Raw genomic sequence first — 23,111 nt, 5'->3', positions numbered from 1 at the left:
AGGATAAATAGGATTGCTCTTACTGTTAGAGAAGGAATAATCCAAGGGAGGATGCATTATGAACTAGTAAATTGTGTAGTCCAACCAGATGAATTCAGAGAGTTTTTCCCTTACCCAGCTAGAAGAAGAACACCTTCCAGGAAATTCTCTGGCACTGACAAACATTTCAACATGGCTGATAGATTTAATCAAGGAGGACTTATCCTTCTTGATGTTAGCTTTTAAAGTGTCAGATACACAGCTGGATTCAGGACAAAAGGTGGACTAACCGGTAGTCAGCTGGCAGGCCCTCACAGGTAGCCCAAGGCACACAGTAAAATACTTCAAGTTCCACTGCAATTTCAAACATAAGTTCCACTCCACCCTTTGCAAATTTAAGGAGGATTGAAATCTACTTTTTCTGTCAATGCTTGATAACGTACTAGGCAGAATGGAATTGTGGGGTTTCTGTTGATTACATCTATCCAAAAGCTTACCAAATTACTTCATGATAAAGGGCTGGTTGTCTTGGAAACAGAAAACTATATACACCTAAATGTCCACAGCTACTGAGACAAGAGGGGTAGGTGATCTTGGCACTATGCGTTCTGGTACTGTATGCTGCTTACATGTGACCAATACAATCAGCATAGCTGCTGTTTCTATTTCCATGTTGGCACATTCATTATTTTTTCTTCTGATAGCCAACATGTACAGTTGGTTTATCAGTCCTATTTATCTAATGGTATTAGAAGACATACCTTGCAATACTCCAGTATAGAACTACTTTACTGATATTTCATAGAATCATAGAATCATAGAATAGTTAGGGTTGGAAAGGACCTCAAGATCTGATCCTACCTTGTACCACCATCCTATGGCTAAGAAAACCATTAATTTCTCCCATTTCTTTTCTGCTTCAGAGCAGACATGTCAGTGATGAGACGCCCCTTATTTAAGTCAAGAAAAAGGATCAGCGTCACTTTTAGAGTAATTTGTGTTTAATTCGATTTAAATGTCTCTCTTTCCCCCAGAATAAAAAGCAAGTACACAAACAAGCCAGCAAGCAAGACACTGATTTGCCAGCTGAGGATCTCTGAGGGTTTTGCTCTTCTCATCTTCTGGTAAGCACAATTGAAAATAACATTTGTTACAAGTCTCAGGGAAGTAAGCCTATCTGCTTGGATTAGCCCAAGCCTGATTTACCATAACAATAACATGCCATTATTGCAACATCTCATGCCTTTTACATGTTTTAATTTATATAATACTGAATTTTAGTACACAGATTCTTCTACAAGTAAAACAGGCAGATAAGACAGCAAAATACGGACTCTGGAAGTAGGGCAAGTGGGAGACAGGCAAGGAGAGATGTTTCCAGTATGCAGATATGTTGGGCTTTCAGTTGCATTTGAAGAAGAAACAGGAAACTAGCCATTTCTCATCTTATTTGTCTAGGAACTTTCTGCTAATAGGTTTTCTATTGCATTCATCAGTGTTATTTACCCACCTTCATGAAAATACTTCCAGAGGATCCTCCTGTCTGAAAATTTTGTAAACCAGCTGTCCTAAAAGCCTCCCTTAGAACTCCCTCACTCAATTTATTTTTTAAGTCTATCTCAAACTATCACCTATGAACAGTCTTCTGTTTTAGCTTGTGAAAATAGGATTGTTCAGCCCGGACAAGAGTAGGCTGTGTGGAGACCTCATAGCAGCCTTCCAGCATTTGAAGGGAGCTTACAAGGATGCTGGCGAGAGACTCTTCATCAGGTACTGTAGCGACAGGACGAGGGATAATGGGTTGAGACTTAGACAGGGGAAATTCAGGTTAGATATAAGGAAGAAGTTCTTTACTGTGAGGGTGGTGAGGCACTGGAATGGGTTGCCCAAAGAAGTGGTAAATGCTCCATCCCTGGCAGTTTTCAAGGCCTGGTTGGACAGAGCCTTGGGCAACGTGGTGTAGTGTGAGGCGTCCCTGCCCATGGCGGGGGGGTTGGAACTGGATGATCTTAAGGTCCTTTCTAATCCAAAACATTGTATGACTCTATGATTATCCATTACTTTAACATTTAATTACCTCATAAAGCTGGATGCTTTGAATCTGTCCTCTGGGCCATACACATCTGGGAGACTCAGTAATTAATGTGTCTGAATGGCCAGGAAGATTAATACAGGAACATAAAAGCACCCATAGGCACTTTGCTTTCCCTATTATGGAATATTATAAGCAGGACCTTTAGTGCCTGGGGAAAAAAATTTAACATGAAAATAATCTGTAGTCTTTCTGTCTTTGCAATAAATGCACTTTGCTATTCTACCAAGATACAGCAAATGACACATTATTGTCACTCAAGCTGACAGCAGAGGGATGCTGTCTCCAGTAATCTTGATTGCCACTGGCCAGGTAGCAATGATACAGACATTACCCTCCACTGCTATAACTATATGAGGATAGATGGCTTGAGATTTCTTGATTAAATTTCAGGCTTTAAGATAACTATGATGATTGATTTTTATTTTTTTTTCCATAGGAACGAAATCGTACCCCCATTAGAAAGGTGTTGGGTTTTTTTCCCTTGAGGAAAACAATGCCAAGAGGAAGAAAGGAAATTATTTTTCGCCAACCTGCAAAATTAGTAGCCTAAATAAAGACTGAAGCCAAGCAGCAAGAGATGAAGGAGCTGTGACAGGACTGGCAAGGAAATAAAGAAATTCCCTGAACCATATATCTCTACAAGCTCAGGCACACAGAGCTGTATTTGTCATAGCAGCATGATCCATTCCTCAGTTTTCTGAGCACATTGATTTTTTTCAGCTAAAGGTCTTAAATGACCCTATCTCTTAAGGTGGATAGAAGCTTGAAACACAAAAATTATCAGATACTGAAAGAAAAAGTCAGGCTGATTGTTCCTGTTTGATTTTTTTTTTTTCCTTTAAAATCATGTCTAAATTCAGTAATACTGGAAAAAAAAAAAGTATCTATCTGCACACAGTCTGCTGCCACTCAAGACTCAGGTCTTCTGCCTGTGTCTCTAACGAATTCCTGCTTTTCATCTGCTAGGAAACAGGATGCAGAGATTTTACCCAACCTCTGTTACTAGGGTGTATAAATGCAAGCAGCTATTCTTTCAGAGTCACTTTGCCTTTAAGGGTCACTTTGCCTTAAATATCTTATGTTACTAGAAGCCAACACCAAAAACCCAACAAAAGCTTTCTTGCAGAGATTTCACATAGCCACCTTACTGTGTCAATGGTGGAACTCCCCATCCCAAACACTTTTGAGAGACCCTCATGAGCTTCCTCATGCTATCTCCCTTTCCTCATACCTCTGAAGTGATTCCCATCTAGTTTGATTTACAGTGGTCACATGTAATCCACAGATAACCCCTCAGGCATGTACCAAAAGCCTTTGATTATGAAATGAGGCAGTACTGTGTTACAAGCCTGCCTGCATGTTCTTGCCACAACAGGTAACAGAGAGGCACAATCCTCAAAGCTGTGGCTTAATTCACAGCTTTTAAACTTGTTGAAGTAAGGCCTTTGTTTTTCTTTTTAGCACTTCAAGCTCTGCAAGAAATTGGAGGCTGACATTGTTTTTGGCTCTGCCGGTTAGGCTGAATGGCTGCAATCTGAAGAAAACATACCGATTGTATTAGGTGTTACCAAACCTCTTGCCTGTGAAAGCAAGGCCAAGAACAGTTATGTGAAAGTGTGGAGGGGCTAGGCTTTCAGCTATCTACTTCCAGCCTTTGCCCCACAGAACAATCCTTGAGCTAGAATCATTGCAACGTTAGCAGGATTATCTTGACCTCCTGTACACATTTGGTCTTTTTTAGACTGTTTAGTTAGCACACTGTCTTGCACATAAACTGGTCTTTGGCGTACTCTGCACTGCATGACAAACCACAGTTCTCCTACCTGGTCAGTCTGGAGTTGTAGAATCTGGATTAAGACCAGCAAATTCAAGCATACTCTTATTTTGGAAATACATCTTCTTACCTATCACAGGGGAGGGAATGTCTCAGGAGGGCTGAAAGCAGCTCCTGGGTGCTTTTCAGCTAGTAAGCATGCAGCTTCTGTGGCTGCTTGCCTGGCAATGACTTTCTGTGCATAATGAAGGTGGAAATAAATGCTATCTGTGAACTATGTCATCTGGAATAAAATAAAACTAATTTAATTTATGTTTCCCCTGTAGATTAATTCCTCCTCCTGGTTTATGTCTCTAAAAAGGTGAAGGTCAGCTTCTGATTGGGATTGATTCACAGCTCTGCAAAAGATTCCTTTGCCAAATAACAAACAACACGGCTTCAGAAGTGAGAAAAGCTGAAGGCTTTGCTTTTCAAGGTGATGTGTGCCTCTGCTGCATCGCTTAACAGTCTCAACAGAAGCTGAGAGAGTTGAGGATTTTGCAAAATGAGATCATGACCCAAACACAAATGGGTGGACATGAGTTGGTTTAGTAATCTAGGTATGTTCCTGCTGTAAACACTGGGCTTCTGATTATTTCTGACCTCTTCTGACAGTATATACAATGTGAGGTGTTTAGATCAGATTATGGTCTGACAGGGGCACTAATTCGTCTCTAAAATGTCTGTATGTGAAAACCTGAAACGAGGCATTTTCAGAGGCACCTCCTCTCTGTTTTCTGCTCCTTTCTAAGACTGAAAATGTGAAAATATGAATATGTGTTTTAGTTTATTATTTTTGGTGTACCTCTGCCTCTGTCCATCAGCATCTGAACAGTGCAAAGCTGTGGGAAATACATGAAAACCAGCAAAAGATAAATAAAATTTAATTAGTTCCTAAAAGGGCTTTGTTTACACGTGGGCAACCAGTTTGTTGATGCCAGCTTTTGAACCGACATGACAAGGTTGTTTTCTGTGTTTTCAGACTCTTTACTCTTATACAAACAGATCATAAATCCTCCCAGCTGCCCTGGGGAGGAACTGCTAACTGACTCCATGTCTTGGAATGTGGGAGGACTGCAGCTCCTTGCAATTGTGTGCCACTGCCCGGCTCTCTGTAGCAGGGTGCAGCTTTTTTAGGAAGTCTGAGGATGAGGAGAAGCAGTGGGTTTGCTCCAAAGCTTTGCCTCTGCCTGATGTGGCTCTGCTGAGGCTGAGGACACACACCTTGTTTCACCAATGCTACTTGAGAGATTGTCATTCCTGGAAGGTCAAGAGCTCCTTGTCAACACCCTCCAGCCAGGTGGAGGATCCCTGGATCCTCTTTGGATCTGCCCACTGCACTCCTCACGTGGTCAGTTCCTGATTCATCCTAGGTGCTATAAGGCAGACAGCTTAAGGAAATTAACTGCTGTGTGTTTGCTAGCCCATCTCATATTCTCACAGGAGCAGACTGGCTCAGCTGGCTGCCTGATCAGCACATTGTCCTCTATTGAGGAGTAGTGATGAACAACTGAGTGTGAGCAAGGGAGGGTGAGCTCTTCACTCAGCACGGCTGGGACCTGCTAAGAAGTGTCCACAGGAGAATGCAGGCTTCTCTAGTGGCATAGGAAAATATTTCCAGTGCTCCAGAATGAAGATTTCTATCCCTGGGGGTAAAAAAAACCCAAATAAACAAACAAACCAACACAAGAATTATTTAGGAATAACAGAGAAGGAAGTCCCAGAATTAGGGAAGTCTGTCTGCTCCAAATGTCACCATATGATTTGTATTGTTCCTCAGCTCCTTCAGGATCAAAGTCAGCATTTCTGAAGCTGCTTGGGCATGAGCTCTGGCTGTCTCTCAGGATAGCCACAGCTACAGGGATCCAGCTTGTAACTGTGGGCAGTAGGGTGCCTTTTTCAGGGGTCTGAAACAAATCAGAGAAAACCTGTTTATGACATTAATGCACTGAAAAGATAAGGAAGGTAACACAGCAGTACAGCCAAAGTTTCAGTTTGGAAGCTCTGGGACTGGATTAATAACTTTTCACAGCAGGTTTCCAAATCTTTCTTATCACAGTTTATAAAGTAAGTGGAACCATATGACACGTGAAAAAGGAATACAAGGAACATGTAGGATGAGTTTGAGTGGGAGAATAAACTCACAAGACCTGGCAAAAGCCAACGAATATCTGCAAGAATAGCTATAAGGAGGCAAAGCCAGACAAGGAAAGCAAGTACGTATGATTAAGAGGCAGAAAGAGAGTTAAGCCTTTATTGAGAAACAAGTTTCACGTACACTGGGAATAAATCTACAGCATACAGAGAAAAGGGCAAGAGCATAAACATGCCAAGGGAAGCCAGTATCCAACAGAGAATTAGAATGAGAAAAGCAGAAGGTTGTGATTTGCACAGTCAGAAGGTCCATTGTGCAAGTGTGACAGAATAAGCTGCTAGCTTATCCTGAAAATAGAGGCAACACTGTCTAGCTTTGGGCAGTGGCTTGCTGGGTTTTGGGATCTCATTCGTGATGCTTCTAGATTAAGTTCTTCCCTTCCTTAATTGTGTTGCCTTGTGTGTGTCCACATGGCCAACATGAGAAAATTCCAGATACCTGCATGGATGCTGTGGGTACTCAGCATCTCTGGAAAACCAGGAGAACAGGAAACACCAAGCCAGGTCAGACTTTCAATCCACCTAACTCACTGCCGTACCTTTATCTATTGTCAGCACTGGATGCTTCACAAGGGGACTTGAGATGTGGGAAGCTGACAGACAGCAGGTGATCTCTCCTTCACAATATCTCTGTGAAGGATGACATTTTTGTTCTTCCCTTACGAGCAGTAGGAGATTCTAAAACATCATTTCATTGAAATATGGCGTGACTTGTGACATCCACATTTTAGATGCAGGAATGAATCTCTTAGTATTTCCCCAAAGGGACAATAATCCTCAGTGACCTTTCAGGTGAATTGTAATACTGACTAAGCAATGTAGATAAGCAGTACACCAGAATTTTGCTATTTATTGATTAACATCTACATTTAGGACAGCAGTCACCAGCATGGGGCTGAGGACAGACACCCCTGGTGGTAGAGGAAAAAGAGGCTAAGGGACATGAATATGTCAGAGCTACCATTCTTACCTGGGTAACTGCAGGACTGTGAGGTGCTGTCTCTCGCCCTGGATCTTCAGACGCCAAGCTCAGCATGGTGAAAGGATCCCAGCACAGGACCGAGTCCCAGATGAAAGTAAAATTTCACTTTTTTTTAGTTTACACTAGAAATACTGAAAACATTGTTATTTAGCAGCAGAGAATTAAGCAGGCTCTTGGGACAAGTGGAGGAATCTGAGTGGTCTGAGGCACGGTTAAATAATTGTGTAAGTATTTTGCCCTCCTTTCCCTTGCCTGCCTTTGGTAGATGTCCTTCTGAAGAGCAGGGAAGCCAGAAGAAAATTATAACAAGAAAGCAAAACTAGTATGTTTAATCCCCCCATGGCAGGGGGGTTGGAACTAGATGATCTTGAGGTCCTTTCCAACCCTAACTATTCTATGATTCTATGATTCTATAACTCTGAAGGGCTGTGCTGTCATCCTCTGAGATGAACGGCAGCCAGCTGCAGATGTGAGCATCTCAAAATGCATCCTGTAAACTCAAAGAGCTAAATCTAAGAACTGGGAACTTAATAATTTACAAAGAGAGCTCATGAATAACTGAAAGGTTGCAAGAGAGCCATTCCCTGGCCTGAAATTAGTTAGCCTGGTTGCCGCCTTGTACTTCTCAGGCTGGCAGCTCTTCCAGGGAGGGGGGTTGGCTGTTTTCTGTGCTTGTTCAGCACCCAGTGGATCATAAATGTTGGGAGGAAATAATAATAGTAATACTAAATCAATGGGACTAGCAATTAGCAAATAGCAACCCCGAAATAGAAAGGGGACCACTTCTTGCTGATTCAGGAGAGTGTAAGCCTGCCTGAACAATCAAGGCAAGACAAGATTTCTCCATTCATTACATGGCCAAATATGGGGCTGTTTTCAGAAAGCATAAATGTCACATTCCCAAAGAGATGATTTCTCTGATCATACCAAACCCACTTGCAAGGTATGAAGCACTAAACACCCTCAGTGCCACAGCCACATGCATTCACTAAAATAAGAAGTTGGACGTGGAGTCATCTTTTCTGTCTGCCTGGGTTTTGAGACAGATGGGTGTGATGGGTACTGTGTGTGGCATAGTGGTATGTCAACAGAGGTAGTACCAGAGAGCAAAAAAGCCAGCCCCAAAAGTTTGACACTGGCAAAGTTTTAAGCAACCAAATAGTGTGTGTGGGGAAAAATATCAGGAAGTCTTAACTTCACAACCAGTGTTGTCTGTAGCCCCATTTCTCTTTCCTCAGCACATCAGAGGTTATTTTTCTCATAAATAAGCATGTTTTTTGGTTTTTGTTTTTTTTTTTTCCTCGCAGTTACAGGAGCGCTGTGACTCCTCAGTTACTCATCAGACTTAGCCCTCTTTCTTCCTTTCCCCCAGTCCCAGCAGTTAGAGCATCACGAAACACAAGTTTTTGCCTTTCTCAAGAGGCATATCTACTTCTAAGTCAGCAGTGAAAAGGTATCCCGACATGAGAAGAGCAAGTGCTCTTTTGTATAAAATGTCATCTTTTGAATCAAAAGTAAAACCAAAGTGTAAACAGGTGTGCTTGGTACAGAAACACAAGTACACTGTTAGGAGTGCTTGGTTTTGACTGACTTCAGTAGTTACACTTTGCCTCGGTTCCACGGATGTGGCGGACAAATCTTTGTGTGTGAACCCATCTGGGTTGCCTGTTTTCCTTGTTAATTATTTCTGGAAACCTTCGACAACGTCACTCACTTTGCAAAAGGATCCACATCCCAAAGGTTATTGCATTTCTTTGAACTTTGTGAGGGTGGTGGGAGAAGTCCTGTTGAGGCCCTGACACCGTGACATTGTCCTTTACTGACACCGTGACATTGTCCTTTACTGACACCATAAAATGTAACAAGAGAGCTGAACTATAAATGTCCCAGTTCTGACAATAGTTTCAGTGGTGCTTGCAGCTTCTCAGGGACCGAAGTCATCCAGCTACAATATTCAAGTCTGACAGTAATCAGACTTTATTAACATCTTGCAGAGCCACTTGCTCCTTCTTAACTTCTCCTGAAATTGGAACCTGAAATATTTTCCAGTCGATGCCCTGAATATTTATGCGCTGCTGCTGCCGCCCGTGTGTGTGTTCAAATAATCTCTGTAAAAAATGGCTGCTTTAGTATGTAGATAAAAAAGACATCTTTATCACATATTTAAAAACATAATGTGTTTTTGGTGGGGTTTTTTTTTTATAAATGTCACACAAGGTCAATATTATTATGGGAAAGAGGAATAATGCATGTAGAACTTGTTCATCAACTACTGGCAGATAAAAATCAGAGTGGGTGGACATGAAATAGTACATTCAGATGCTGCCTTCTTCATAAATATTGGGACTGTAATTTCACCTCCAGAAATCAGCTCTAAAAATAGAGTGAGACAAAAGAAAATGAGATGTGAATAAGAATTTATAATAGTGTTTTGTATAATGTCTCCTTCATTAACATCCATCTGGACAGAACTGATTAAGTCTCTCAGCACACGTCACTAGGCAGGAGAGACAAAGATAAAAGGATATTCACCAGCAGACAACCAAGAAGTTGTTCAATCAGTAGAATGAACGCATAAACACTGACAACCTGCAGCCTGCACCATATTTCCCCTACTTCTAACTCGTGCTGTGACACATGTGATCCAAAAATATGCTGTTTTCAATCCAGACTTTTCTTGCCTGCAATTCCCCTTGCTGTGTAATGAACACACTCAGAGGGCAATGCACAACCTCATCAAAGACTCCATCCAGACAGAAGGGCCAAAGTTGACAGAGGCACTTCTAAAGGACCAGGGGGAAATGCATTCTGTGCAGACAATTAATTAGAAAAAGTGGATGTAGGATCCAGGCTGCTGTAGTGAGCTGAAAAACAAAACAGCACAGGGTGGATTTTTCAGGTAACAGGCAATTCATTATCAAACCAACATATTTCTATAGAAAAGATTTACTATCCATAATAATCTTTCAGGATTAATGGTTTTAATTAGCGGAGAAATAGCAGATTCAAATTTGAATTATCCTACAAAGATATCCCAAGCTCCTTGTTAATGCAGGTGTTAATAACTTTGAAAAGAAGTCAGGCATGGAAATATTATTTTCTTTGACTTGCAAAATCTTTCTCTAAAATATCAAATTAAAAATCAAGCCAAAAACTTGGGCAGATCGTGCATTCTGAGTTATACAGGCTTAGTGTGAAACCAGATAGATAATTTGTCAGGCTTTTAGTAGGAAGCACCAAGAGAGTCACTATAGAATTATCTAAATCAGAGGGGGGTTCTACATGTTGAGCTTTACTTCCTAAAAAGCCAAGGTCTCTGTAAACTGTCTGTGGCTGAACCCAACCCAGTATGAAGCGTGGAAGACTCAAAAACAGTAAAGTTCCTGAGTCTTCTCTCAAAGAAAGCTTGAGCATAATTTCTTGCTGGGTACCTGAGGCACCACCTGGGAGAGATGTCTGTTAAGACCCCTGAGAGAGGGAAAAGCTTTGCTTAGAGCTCACACTTTCTCAGAGTGCACACAAAAGAGAAATCCTACCCATGAGGAGGCATCCGTCTGTGCCCTGTGAAGAGTATCTGCAAAGCTATACCTGAAAAGTCATTTTGAAGATCAATGGTAAGGCTAACAAGTGCTTGGGGATTGCTGACCAAGAGGGGGATGGTACAGGAGCCCTTTCCCATTTCCTTTTGGGATGGAGAGCATGTTACTAAGCATGGCTGATTTCCAGGGCTTCTGCTGCTGGTGATCGAGCTGAGACAGAAGGTTTTGAAGCCTCTCTCTGCCTCACCAGCAACTGCTGTGAAGGGTTTTACTACTTAGAGCGATGTAGCAGAGTTCAGCTGCAAATAGCTGATCCCGTTTTGGGAACTTCTCCTGGCTCACCCTAGCCATCTCCCCTACTCCTTCCCTTCCTTAGCCTAGACAGCATTCCCTGTTGGAGTGAAGCTGGCTTGCTCCCAGCTCTTCTCACGCAGGCTGCGGACTGGGCGAAACCCCACTTTTTTCCCCTGAATATTTGTGTTTAGATTTCCCATGGAAACAAGCCTGGGATGATCCCTTCCTCAGCCTGTGGGTCTCTCTCCTCACTCTTAATAACTCTTTAACGCAGTAGCGGTTTCCAGCCAGTTTTGACAGAGGCAGAGGTCTCAAAAGTAATTATGTTTTTACCAGTTTTATAAGAACAGGCAGTTGGGTAGATGAGAAATGGGAGTATGAACACTTGCAAATTCACCCCTGGCTTATGTCTGATCCCTCTGGCTTATTGGCATCACTGGATGTGCCAGCCCAAGGATCACTGCCAATATATTCTGTGGGAAGACATTTCATGTATTCGTGGTGTTAATGGAAAGTTGTTGGGTAATTTGGCCAACAAAAATAACATCAGAGGGCACAAATGGCTAGAAATGGAGGCTTTGTCACATCTGATGCTCATGGAATTACTTATTCTGCATGACAGAAAGACCACTTTGCAGCCAGCATTAGAAAATGTGTATGTATTCATCAGTTCATTTCTTGTCCATGAAGCTGTTAATCAAATTGTAATCCAACGGAGAGGTTTCTTAGCAGAAGTATTATACCAGTAACATGATCTGATCAGTGCTAAAATGCTACACAGGCCAAAATTTAAGTGTAAAATAAACGGCCTCTGCATTGCTAGCAACAGATTTAAAAACAAGGGAGAAAAACTAGTATGTCCTGAACTGGGAAGAGTCACTATGCCATTGCTCCTACAGCTGCTGTATATAATTATAAGGATTGATGCTCTAATGATGTATTTTACAGATGGGTTCTTTATGACACCACACATCAGGGGAATGAAACCCTTCAGAAGAACTCAAGGTAAATATCTCCCAAGCGGTGGCATTCTGCTGATACTTATTGTGAGATTTCATTGTGCTTAGAATGAGGACCAGACATTTCTGTGAGCAATGAGTACTCTGAAGCTTTTTCTTTACAGAGACCCAAAATTGCTTAGAGAGGGTTCCATAAGAAGCAGCCCCTCTGTTACCCCCACAGTGAGGCATGTAGGCAAAATCGTGTTACTATATAGTGAGTTATTTATGATTACAATTCAAAAGCAAGGTCCCTTAGCTTCTCTAAATAGGATCCAAACCTGTTTAAATGGTGGCTACTAGCTTGAAAGTTGGGGTTTTTTTGCCTACAGTTCTTATCAAAAGTCATGTGTGCTCTGAAATACTGGTCTCCTGGTTTTTCCTTGTTTCCCTACAAATCTCCAAAGCTGTGAAACCAAGAAAGCTGGAAGAGGCATGCTTTATAGCATCTTGAATTCACTGACATAAATACTTACTAATCAGAGTGATAAATTTCTTTCTGATCCAAGCAAGAAAATAAAACAAAAAGGACATATTTGTGCCAGCATATATAAAACCCCCTTGAGCTGTGCTCCTCTGTCTGTTCATAAATACTGGATCTGTCATCCCAATTCAGCTGCAGCACTACAGACAAGACAGTAAAAAAGTATTTATTTGATATGATTATGATATAAGCTTCATGTCTGATTCTTCTCTTCCTCATAAAGTGGAATATTAGATTAGATGTTGTCACATTCGCATTGTAATCTGCCTTCTTTTCACTGACTTCTTTTTGATCGATGGGAGAACAATTTTGCTTATTTTACTTGAGCCAAGGAAAACCTAATTATATTAGTTTCTGAAAACGTGGTGTTATTAAAGTTGAGAGCAATGGCTCCAAATAAAATACAGAATTTGGAAAAATGATAATTTCTGTCATTAGCAACAAGGCACATTCTCTCTGTTATGATTGTGGGGATACTTGAAATAATCTGTCTCCTTGTCACCATTGTGGAAGGCAAATAGAAAGTGAGAAGTACCAGGTAACTGCACTTGAGAGAGATGTACCACGTCTTCATCAGCACTACAACCTGTATGTCAGCTACTCCACTGTAGGTGGCTCGGGAGGGAGATACTCAGAAAGAAGAGACAGACAGTTAAAAGGCCTTTCCCCACATTCACCTCCTTTTATCTCTTCTCTTGTGTCTGTTTTTATCTCACCCATCCTTTGGCAGTAGGGTGCATGCTAATGAGCAAATACCTGCTGCGGCGGGGACCGTCATTGGGGAATAATTAATGCTGGTGCCAAATGCCTGTTCTGCAGTTTATCTGGCAGTGTGTGGTTGAGTGTGAGTACATAGGAACTCATATATATGTGAGGATCAAGAAAAGTAACTAAACATACTTCTATTCCCCATGCTCTGTAATGAGACAGTAAACATCTGACATACTCGTGTTGCTCCAGATCAGCCCTTTATCCCTTCCAAAGAGTTGTTATTATGCTATGGTTCTTATCAGTACTTCTTTACATGTGTTTCTACTGAATATAATTTCATATTTGCAATGGGTCTGCATTTTTTGTTCTGCTCTCTTTCTAGAAGTTCTTTTGAACGTGTCCTTCTGGAGAAAGGCAGTGCCATACTGAAGCAAATGCTCACAGATATTTTAATCGGCTTCTAGATGAACGCAAGAAAATGTCAAGGCGACAGCTTGCTGGTGTTCACAGTTTCATCTTCAGATACTGAGCTGTGCATTTAATGTATTTATTACGTGCTCCTGTGACAGTTTTTAATTTGCAGAAGGCAAACGGTGCTTTCTGAAATATGTCGGCAATATGTGTCCTCTTGAACAGCAAACTGAAGTTAGAGGAACAATAAGAAAATAGTTGTATCTGTGTAAGAAGCAGATGCTAGAGACGAAAAGACAAGGCCAATGTTTATTCAGGGGAAAACCAACAACATTATATTGCATGTGAAAATTGTAGAGAGCAAATGTGATTTACACCACAGTTTTCCTGTAAGTGGGAAAGTCCCCTCTAAAGCTATTGCATATTCTACACCTTCAACTTACTTTACAAGGTTGCTCTGCTGACACCAAGAAATTTTCTTAAGAAAAATCTCAGAAAATAAAAATCTGAATATAAATCCCTATTAGTGAAAATGAGTATTTGGCTTTATGTATTTTAAATATGATTTGTTTAATAAATTGCCCTGATTTCATTTTCCAGAAGTGGCATAAGTCCTCCAAGCAGAAAGAGTATTTTTCATTTCAGTCAACAGAACTTTTAAGATGACTTTTTTTTTTCCCAGCAAAATTTATTTTTATTTGCTAAAAAATATTTTGAAAATTGTTACTTGAAAACATGTACTCGCAAGTTCCTTTACACCATTTTGTGTAATGGCATTTCTGATCATGTTTTCTACAAAAATATCTGTAGTGGAAACGAGGTCCATGTACTGTGATGCCTTTGTACTATGAAGAGTATCCAGTGGCAATATGTGCAATCTGGATAGTGTCACAGCTAGAACAACACATTTTTCTTATAAAGATCCCGTTTACATAAATGAAAATTGCACGTGTCCTAGTACAGTATAATTATTGTATATTGTATAAATAAAACTTCATTCAAATAGGTTTAAGGACAAATATGCATGACAGACTCCCACAGCTGAATACCTAAAAATGACTAAGTACTGAATTACCATACTTTTACTGGCTATAATCAAAAGCTCATTAAAGACATTTTAAAAAGCGAAGAAACAATAAAAAGATTCTGTTTTTTGCTGAAGGATGATTAATATACACATCACACAGGGCACAACATATTCTCTACAATAAGTGTAAGATTTCAATTAGTGAATTGATGTCAGTGGCCACAGTCACAGTGCACCCTGATTTGGTCAATGAAATGTTTCTTGGGTGTTAGGAGCTTGTCAGAGTAGTCGAGTCAACCATTGGCACAGGCGTGGATGTATTTCAAAGTGACCTTGCTGACTGGGTGTAGAAAAGGGGAAAGATAAACTGAACAGTGTGGTAATAGTCAGAAATGAAGATGCCCAGGCAAGGGGGTGGGAAAACAAGGCCTATGGGATTTTGAACACATGGGATACACAGGAGAGCAGGGGCTATGCTGTTTAGCACTCCTGTCTTCCTACCAGGGTTCAAATGGAGGAAGAGTCTTTACAAAGATAAAAGAAAACAACACATGAGGATTAAACTGAAACAATTGTGCTTTCTTTCCTGTGTAAAATGGGCAACATCATGTCCTATAGTCAAAGCACAGCTTAAATGAATGCGTTAAGAAATATTTGAAGCAGGTTACAAGAGGGTCAGAAGCACCTCCCGTTTCCACTTTTGGATGAAAGCTGCATGGAGGCAGAGCACAGGTGCAAGCATCAGGAAGGGAGAGCTAGTGAGTGATGCCGATTCAGTGCTTTAGAGGAATTAATTATGGACAGAAGGAGATGGGCATCTGTAGCTGTGGCAGGGTTTGCTGGCATGTCCAGCAGTGCTGATGCTGCAGTGATGCTCCCCAGACCATGGCCAGCAGATGCCTGAAGCCACCTGCCCTGCACTCTGCCCACTGGCTCCTGAGCAAGCCTGCTGGTGCTACCTTCTGCCTCCATTCCAGCTCCAACTGCCCTGCTGCAGGGCAATGTGGCTTATCCTGGAGTGCTGGCACCCAGACATCTCACTTTTTAAACTTGTCTGCCTCTGAGCTGGCATTGCAAAGCCTGTGCAAAGGGCCACTGGTGGAGAAACTGGAAATGCAACATGGGATAGACGGATGGGCACTGAGGATGAGAGAGTGTTCCAAGGGTAGCTGACCCAGCGGACAAGGTGATCCTCAGGAGAGGGCTCGTAGCTGACCCTCACAAACACCCAATCTGGCATCCCAGCACTTGGGCTTCCTGGGCTGTTTTCTCTCACTGCCTCACAAGGGTCCTCACGACGACACACCTGTGAATTTTCAGGAGCTGTGTTTCGTCTGACCTGATCTAGGACTGAACTCCTGGCTCAGCCAGTGACCACTGCCTGGGACCTCCCACCATTCTGGTGTTTCAGAGGTGCTCTCCTGGGTTCTGTTCTACTTCCCAGGTGGTCTAGCTGCCTCCCTGCCCAGACGACAGACCCGTGAAAATCCCTTGTTTTGGTGCTCCACTCCCCCAGATGCTTTTGGAGAGAGCTAAGGCAGAATGGCGCATCCCGCCCTGAGGCAAAGGATTGCAGAAGGGCTGGTGGGGGTTTGAGAGTTATTTTCACCTACACAAAACCCCATGCTTCAGCCCATTGTGAAAACCCAGCCACAGTGGGTCTTTCAGGTGAGACATCTTTTGTTTCCTTATGTGATGCTCTAATCCCTTGCCAGAAAGGCAGAAACTTCTGAGTTAGGGACCAGGTAATTCTGACCCCTGAAGCACCGTGTTGCCAGCCAAATCAGGAATACTGCAGGACTCTTTAACTCAGGAGAGAGCAAGCTAGCTTTCCCTCACTTTGTTATATTTCAACCCCTGCTGGGTGGAAGGAGATAAAGAAGACAAAAATTCAAATATTTCCTCCTTTCCTGCCTTCAGTGGTAAAATAAATAGAATAATAAATTCTTGATAACTAAGCAGAGCTCCAAACGGCTCTAGCAAGTCATTATAGTATGTAGATTTGTTTTCTTTATGCGCAAAACCAGAATCAAAATCCTATATAAGCTTCTTTTGGCAGTATCTGAAATTGCATGCAGGATCTTTTCATGCAGCAGTCCCTCACTGAAAATGCTCCTGCAATTTAAATGCTGTGTGAAGCATTTACTGTTCATACTCTATGTAAAGGTCTAAGGGAGGAAACAGGAATTTATCTTATTGCAGTCATTAATATAACTTTCTTCAGCTAAGCAGAATAGTACAGTGTTCCTGGTTATACAGGGGCTTCAAACTGTATTTTTTTATGGTCACATATAAAGCGGCCCATAATTGTGTATCAATAAACCTCAATTACACTCAGGAAAATACTAAAAGCAAAGCTCTAGTGAAGCTCAATAAAGTCTACAGGCATATTAGAGCTATGTGGAACAGTGACATCCATCTGGTATTTTTCAGTGACTTCTAGTCAATTATTACATTTCATCGCATGTAATCCTCTTTTATCTTGTGTTCCTGCTGCTACAGTAATTCTCGGTTTGCTACATCTGTGGCTTTACTGTGCATTTTTATCACCTACGAGTAATGAGTGAGTGGATCTTTTTGTGTTTTTCCTTTTTTTTCATATTTTCACTCGCAGTTGTGCTGTACCTGCTAGGGGAAAGAAAAATCAAAACCCCCAAACAACCCAAGAAAAAAGAAAGATTTAATTGCAAGAGAAGTGAAACAGAAACCTAAAGACTGCAAGGTAAGGATGTAAATTAAACCTGCTCAGATTTGGGCAGACAATAACAAGCGTGGCAAAGGTAGCTTTCCTATCAGAACATGAATGGTTGAAAACATGGTGTAGGTTGAAGTGTCTGGGGTGACATGTATTTTTAACAACCTCCTAAAGGTCTGATCATATCCGTGACAACCCATTAAAAAGAGCATTCTAAAATGAGTCATAATTGTATTTTTCTTGGAGAAGGAAGCTTTGGCTGTCATGTCTTATAATGAACATTAAATCCAGGGATATGTTCTCTCTGTGTGCTGAAAAATACAAGGTTAAAACCTGCAGCAGAAGAGTTGTTTTTACAGTGCTAGTTCTCCGCGCTAGTCTAATCACATGCTAAAGAGTACAAAGGCTCCCACTGATTAGTGTGCAGATGGAGAGGGTGCACGGAAAAACCTGCTCATTTCTCAGCCTTGTGCAAATTACAGGCATCACGTAAACCTTTACACTGGGAGAAGCAGAGGGACTGTTCTCTTGAGGCTTCAGACAGAGAAGTCTGGCTTGGTGTAAAGGATGAGATTCTCTATGGGAATATTGACTGATGCCTGGATCCACCTTCACAGTTACCCCAAATTCAGGGGAGGCCTCTAGATAGGTAATGTGCTGAAAGAGTGAAAATGAGAATAGCCACAGAGGAAAAGGTTAGAAGGAGTAGTGAGGAATGCACGGTATGGGCCTGCATCCTGGCTCTCCTGCACTCTTGCAAGCACCCAATTTCATGATGTTTTCAGGTGAATTGACACCCTTCCCACAGTGACACATCTGCAAATGTCACCCTTGTGGCACAGTCTCTTTCTAGAAAGATGTCTTTCCTTCCCAAGTGCAAATTCCCAAGGGACATGGAGGATAGCTGCTTGGCTGTTTTTGGTTTGAAAGTGATTTTGCTAAAGAAACCGGGGCTAAGCTTGTTTAGCCAAGTGAAACAGAGACTGATTGCTCCCTCAAAGTTCCTCAGGGAAACAGGACTCTAAAGCAGAAGACAAGGCAGAGAGCAGAACCAAGTAATATAAACAGGCTAGCACTATACATCATCTGCAAATTAATAGGTTTCTAAGCAGAGGAAGACTGAGGCTCTGGAGCTGCTTCCCAGTAGGAACGGTGGTTGCAAGAGGCCTGAGTAGATTCAAGATAGAGCATGGTCAGCTGAAGAAAGAGATTAAGTGACATGATTGAAAGAGGCAGCAGGAAACAGGATTTGATGGTGGAGGACTGTATTTCTATGAAAAATGTGCTTTAAAAACAAGCAAAACCAGGTGAACTATTTGACCTTGTCTACTTTCTCCAGTTTGAATGAAAATATCTGGATAATATCTGTGAAAACTGTGAACGAGAAACGGTTCAAAATGCACATGTACTTGAAGACATTAGTTTATTTTATAACTCTTTCCGATTCCAGAGGGGTGCATTCAAGCCTCCTCTTCTCTCCCCATACCAGACAACAGTGGTAAGGGGATGCTGCAGCCCCAAGGACAACGGTACAACAGTACTTTTGGTGTATTCATGGCTATTAAAGCTCTAGAAAAAGAACTCCTGCACACCTAGGAATCTCTCTTGAAGAGGCACATCTATGCCTCTGATGCAATTTGCTTGGGGCTGGAACCAGACATCACCCCTGTGTTGTGGATGAGATGCTAGAACCAGGAGCTGGAAGGAAGGATGGCGTAGCTCCCCAGATCGGCTAGCTGCCTGCATGCATGCATGCATTCAGATGTCACTCAGTTCCCACAGTAAGAGAACTGTTAGCTTCTTTAAGTCCTGGTTATAAAACTTGTTATGTATTATTTACTCAGCACTGACAGCTTGCTCTGTGCTGCACACACAAAGCAGTGTGCCCTCTGCCTGTGAGAGTTTTTGATTTTGGGGATTAAAAATCAGACACAATCTGAAGGTTTAGGAGACTCAGTCTGAATCTGGATTAATGGCTAGGTTCACCCAACATCCTGGCCTGCTGCTGTTTGGACTGTTTATTTCCTTTCCAGTTGCATAGCTGCTAATTTCCTTTCTGTGGAAACCAAGATACATCAAGGGCTCTTCACCTTTCTGGAGTTGAGATACTGCTGTGACATGTACCTAAGGACCAGAAAATGCTCCAGCATCTTAATCTACACAGTCTTAAACAGCTTTATATCCAGCGAAGGAAGAAATTACTGGAACAACCAAATTGGTCATTCAGCACTTGCATGTAACATTTTAAACAGTGTTCCTGTGTATTTTCATTCTCAGCAGGTCTAGTTACCTAAGAAGAGAATTACAGTGATGCGCACTTAAAATAACTGACTCAAAGATTGCTCAGGTGCCTTCTCAACACGGTATCATGCAGTTGAACACATCCAAGTTCAGTGTCTCCAAATGGCATTAAAACTGGTACAGAGAGAAGGGAGCTCCTAGAGTTAACTGATAGTAAAAGCTAAGAGCAGGGATATCTAAATCCCATCATTCTTCAAAATCTTGGCTGCTACTTTTTTTCTTGTATGGCACTTCTTTTTAGTACAGGAGCACTTGGTCAGCGCTTAACCTGGCCTAAAGGTGTTCCTCAGCCAGGGGAATGCCAGACTGACACCACTCTGCCGGCAAAACAAAGACCTCAGCACGGTGGTAATGTATCAGTGGTCCTTGATGGGGTACATTCTTATGTTGCAGAGACCAGGCAGCCCTGATCATTTCTAAAGACTGTGACAGGATTCAGGATGCAGGGACTGAAGGAGGATGGCTTTTTTGTTTACAGAGATCAGTGGATACAAGATGTGGAAAATGAAGATGGATACAGGTTGAAACAACTGATGGAGCATGGGGACCAGAGGGCAGAGAGTGAAAAAGAAAGTGAAAGGAGATACGAGCAGCTTCATGAGCATGCTGAACCTGAAGAGCCCTAGCAAAAGTGAGAAAGAGCCAGTGAGCACTGATCTTTTATTTGGTGCGTGTTTTGAGCATGATAGATGAAAGTTATTGTGTCAGAATGGGATTCATCTCAATGATAAACCCAAATTCAGGTGTCTGTATGTCAGTCTCTACATGTGAGCTGTGAGTAGAACCTCCTGCTATGGTCAGTGGAAGTCTAGCAGGAGGTTAGTTGCCTATCTGTAGGTGATTAGTACTTTCTGAGATGCCATATAGCATCCAACACTCTGATGCTACCAAGTGTGTTATATAGCTCACTGCATCTTGTCTATTCAGTGGCAAACAGAAAATGCCACAGTACCTCAAAATGATACCAGATGCCTAAGTGTAAGCAACTAAATCATGCACCTGGTTGATAGAGTCTCAGAGATCCAAAGATCTATTTGCCTAACCTTTGCAAGTGATGCTGTGAATGGCTGTCTGAACATTGCTGCCTCAGTTGAAGATGACTTCAATCCATTGCATGAGCATAAATATCCCCATTACCCCGAGGGACCTCTCCTGAGAACCCTGGTGATAACTCAGCAGGCTGTTTCATGCCCCTCACTGTGCTGGTTACTCTCTAAGTCCTGGTTACAGAACAATCTTCAGGTCTGGCTGCTTTCTCCAATGTCAGGTGATATTTCCAATAATTAAGCAGTTGTAACCCTCTGCCATACAACGCAATCAATCTTTATGAAGTTGTAGTTCCACTGAAATGGAAGGCTCACTCGTATCCATTAGCAGCTGCTGATTGATGTGATTCTCTTTATTTTGGCTACCCTTGAGCTTTAATTATGAAATTAGAGGTTGTTCAAAATGCCGCAGTCAATCAGCCCACTGTTCCAGGTTTAAGTGATGAAATGCTCCCTGGCCCTCACTTTCTAAGCTGGCTTCCCAACCAGTATCAGGGCAGGTGAGATGAACAGGGGTATAAAGCTGTACAACTCTGTGCTCTGATTTCACAGTTCTTCCTTTATTATTTTGGGCCCTCATTCTTCGTGGTAACAGATTAGTGACCAGAGCCACAAAACAAGAAAATTCAGCTACTTTTTCAGAGTTAACTCGTTTTCAGTGAAGACCCCCTTTGTCCTGTCCTTTTCCACACTTGATGCCCATACATTGTATTTTGCTTTTCTTCTAGGAAGCAGAGCTTGATGTGGTTCTAGCTGAAGAGGAAACTTCCCATTTTATCAAGAGGTTGAATAAAGGAGGAATGACAAGCAAATGTCTCGAGTCCTCTACTGAAATCAATCCTTTGGAGACATTATTATGAGAAGTGTGGGGTGACCTGAGGCTACAAGTGAAAGCTAATGGCAGGGGATGTGAATCAAAGGCATCTAAGTTGCAGAGTCCAAGCTTACTTCTAGCACCCTTTTTCAGTCCCTTAGACACACTGCAGCAGCCAGACTCTGGTGCGCAGTTTTGATTTTGCAAAACCTTTTGACACAGCTTTTGCAAAGCCAAGCCAGCATGGTATGAACTTGGCTTTGCGTTTGCCAAGATAGCAATGCCAGGGTCAGAAAGGAAGAGGAGCGCTTGGAAATTAAAAAAATAATGTTTTTTTTGTTGATCTCCACACTAAACCTCACAAACATGAATGAACTTTCTAACACACCTGACTGATTTTCAGGCTATTCGCAAAGCCAGGCACCTTGTTTTACTCAGTTTTGCATTTAATAAAACTTGCGTATATCTGTTAGCATCCTTGAGTCAGTCAAACTTGAACATATGGCTGAGCAAAGTCAATGAGACTATTTGCAGGTTTACGGTTAACCATGTGTTTGGGAACTTTGCTGAGTCAGTGCTGTATTGACTCACAAGACAAGGTGGCACATAGATTGATATTTAGTCATCAAAAGCAGAAATAATTGCCTGGTTCTTTCTGATTTTTTTTTCTTTTAATACATCTCTTTTATTGGCAATAAGCAAAAACATGCTATAAACATAAATAAAAAAAAAGAGAGAGAGATAAATCCTGACAAGTTACACTAAAAGATGAATGAAAACCAGGCAAATTTTATCTGCAACTTACTGAGCTGTATTTGTTCTCAGTTTCCTCTGAAAGTTAACTTTCCACATCAAACCTTCCAGAGTGTGTCAATGAAAAGGGTGATAACTTATAATACATGTAATAAGAGATCTTTTTTAAGTTTACGCAATGTGTGCGTACTGAATGAGTGCAGTGTGGCTGACTCAGCACAAATCAACAGCCATTTAGTTGTGGTTTTCATAGCTCACAGTGGACACGAAAACACAAATATTTACTCTCAAAGACATAAGGAGCTGTGAAGAAAGCATATAGAAAGGCTAGAGAAGCAAAGATTTAACAACTGGTCAGTTTTGAAGTGAGCATATCGGGATAAAAATGTTAGGGGGAGAAAGTGATAGCAGAGAGTTGAGGCTGGGAGCCTTCAGATGTCCCTGTGGCAGCATTTTGGTCAGAGCAGGAGCTGCTGCAGGAGTGTGGAGAGTGGTTTTGGTACAGATACGAAGCTATGACAAGCGAGTACTGACTGTCTGTATAGCTCCTGAGGCTGTTCAAGGCGTAATAATCCTCCCTCAAATATTTTAGCTGCTAACCCAATCACATCAGCCATCTCAGGGGGATTGTTCATAGTTATGGAGCAGAGTGTCACTGTGCTGTGCCACTGCTATTTGTCTTGGCATCAAGATATGTGCATGGCAGGAGCAGCACAGCACTGGCACCTTGCTGGGGAGAAGACTCTGCTCCTCCCTGTCATGGTTCCTGTCCAGCTTTTACCTCCTCTCCTCAGCTTTTAGCCTGACCAGGAAGCCTCACCCACTGAGGGAACAGGGGAGAAAGCAAGCTGTTATACCCAAGGGCTGTTAGAGCAGCAAGTCCTGATTGAAGCATTTTGTTTGCTGGGTCATTTATGTATTTGTGTGTGTGCTGAAGCATGACAGAAAGCAGGAAAAGTAGTAAACTTTTCTATTGAAAAGCATTTTAAGGATTTTTTTGGCCGGTCCCACTGGT

The sequence above is a fragment of the Lathamus discolor genome, chromosome 4, assembly GCF_037157495.1.
Source record: "Lathamus discolor isolate bLatDis1 chromosome 4, bLatDis1.hap1, whole genome shotgun sequence".
Taxonomy (NCBI): Eukaryota; Metazoa; Chordata; class Aves; order Psittaciformes; family Psittacidae; genus Lathamus; species Lathamus discolor.
Note: the sequence above shows the minus strand (reverse complement) of the source record.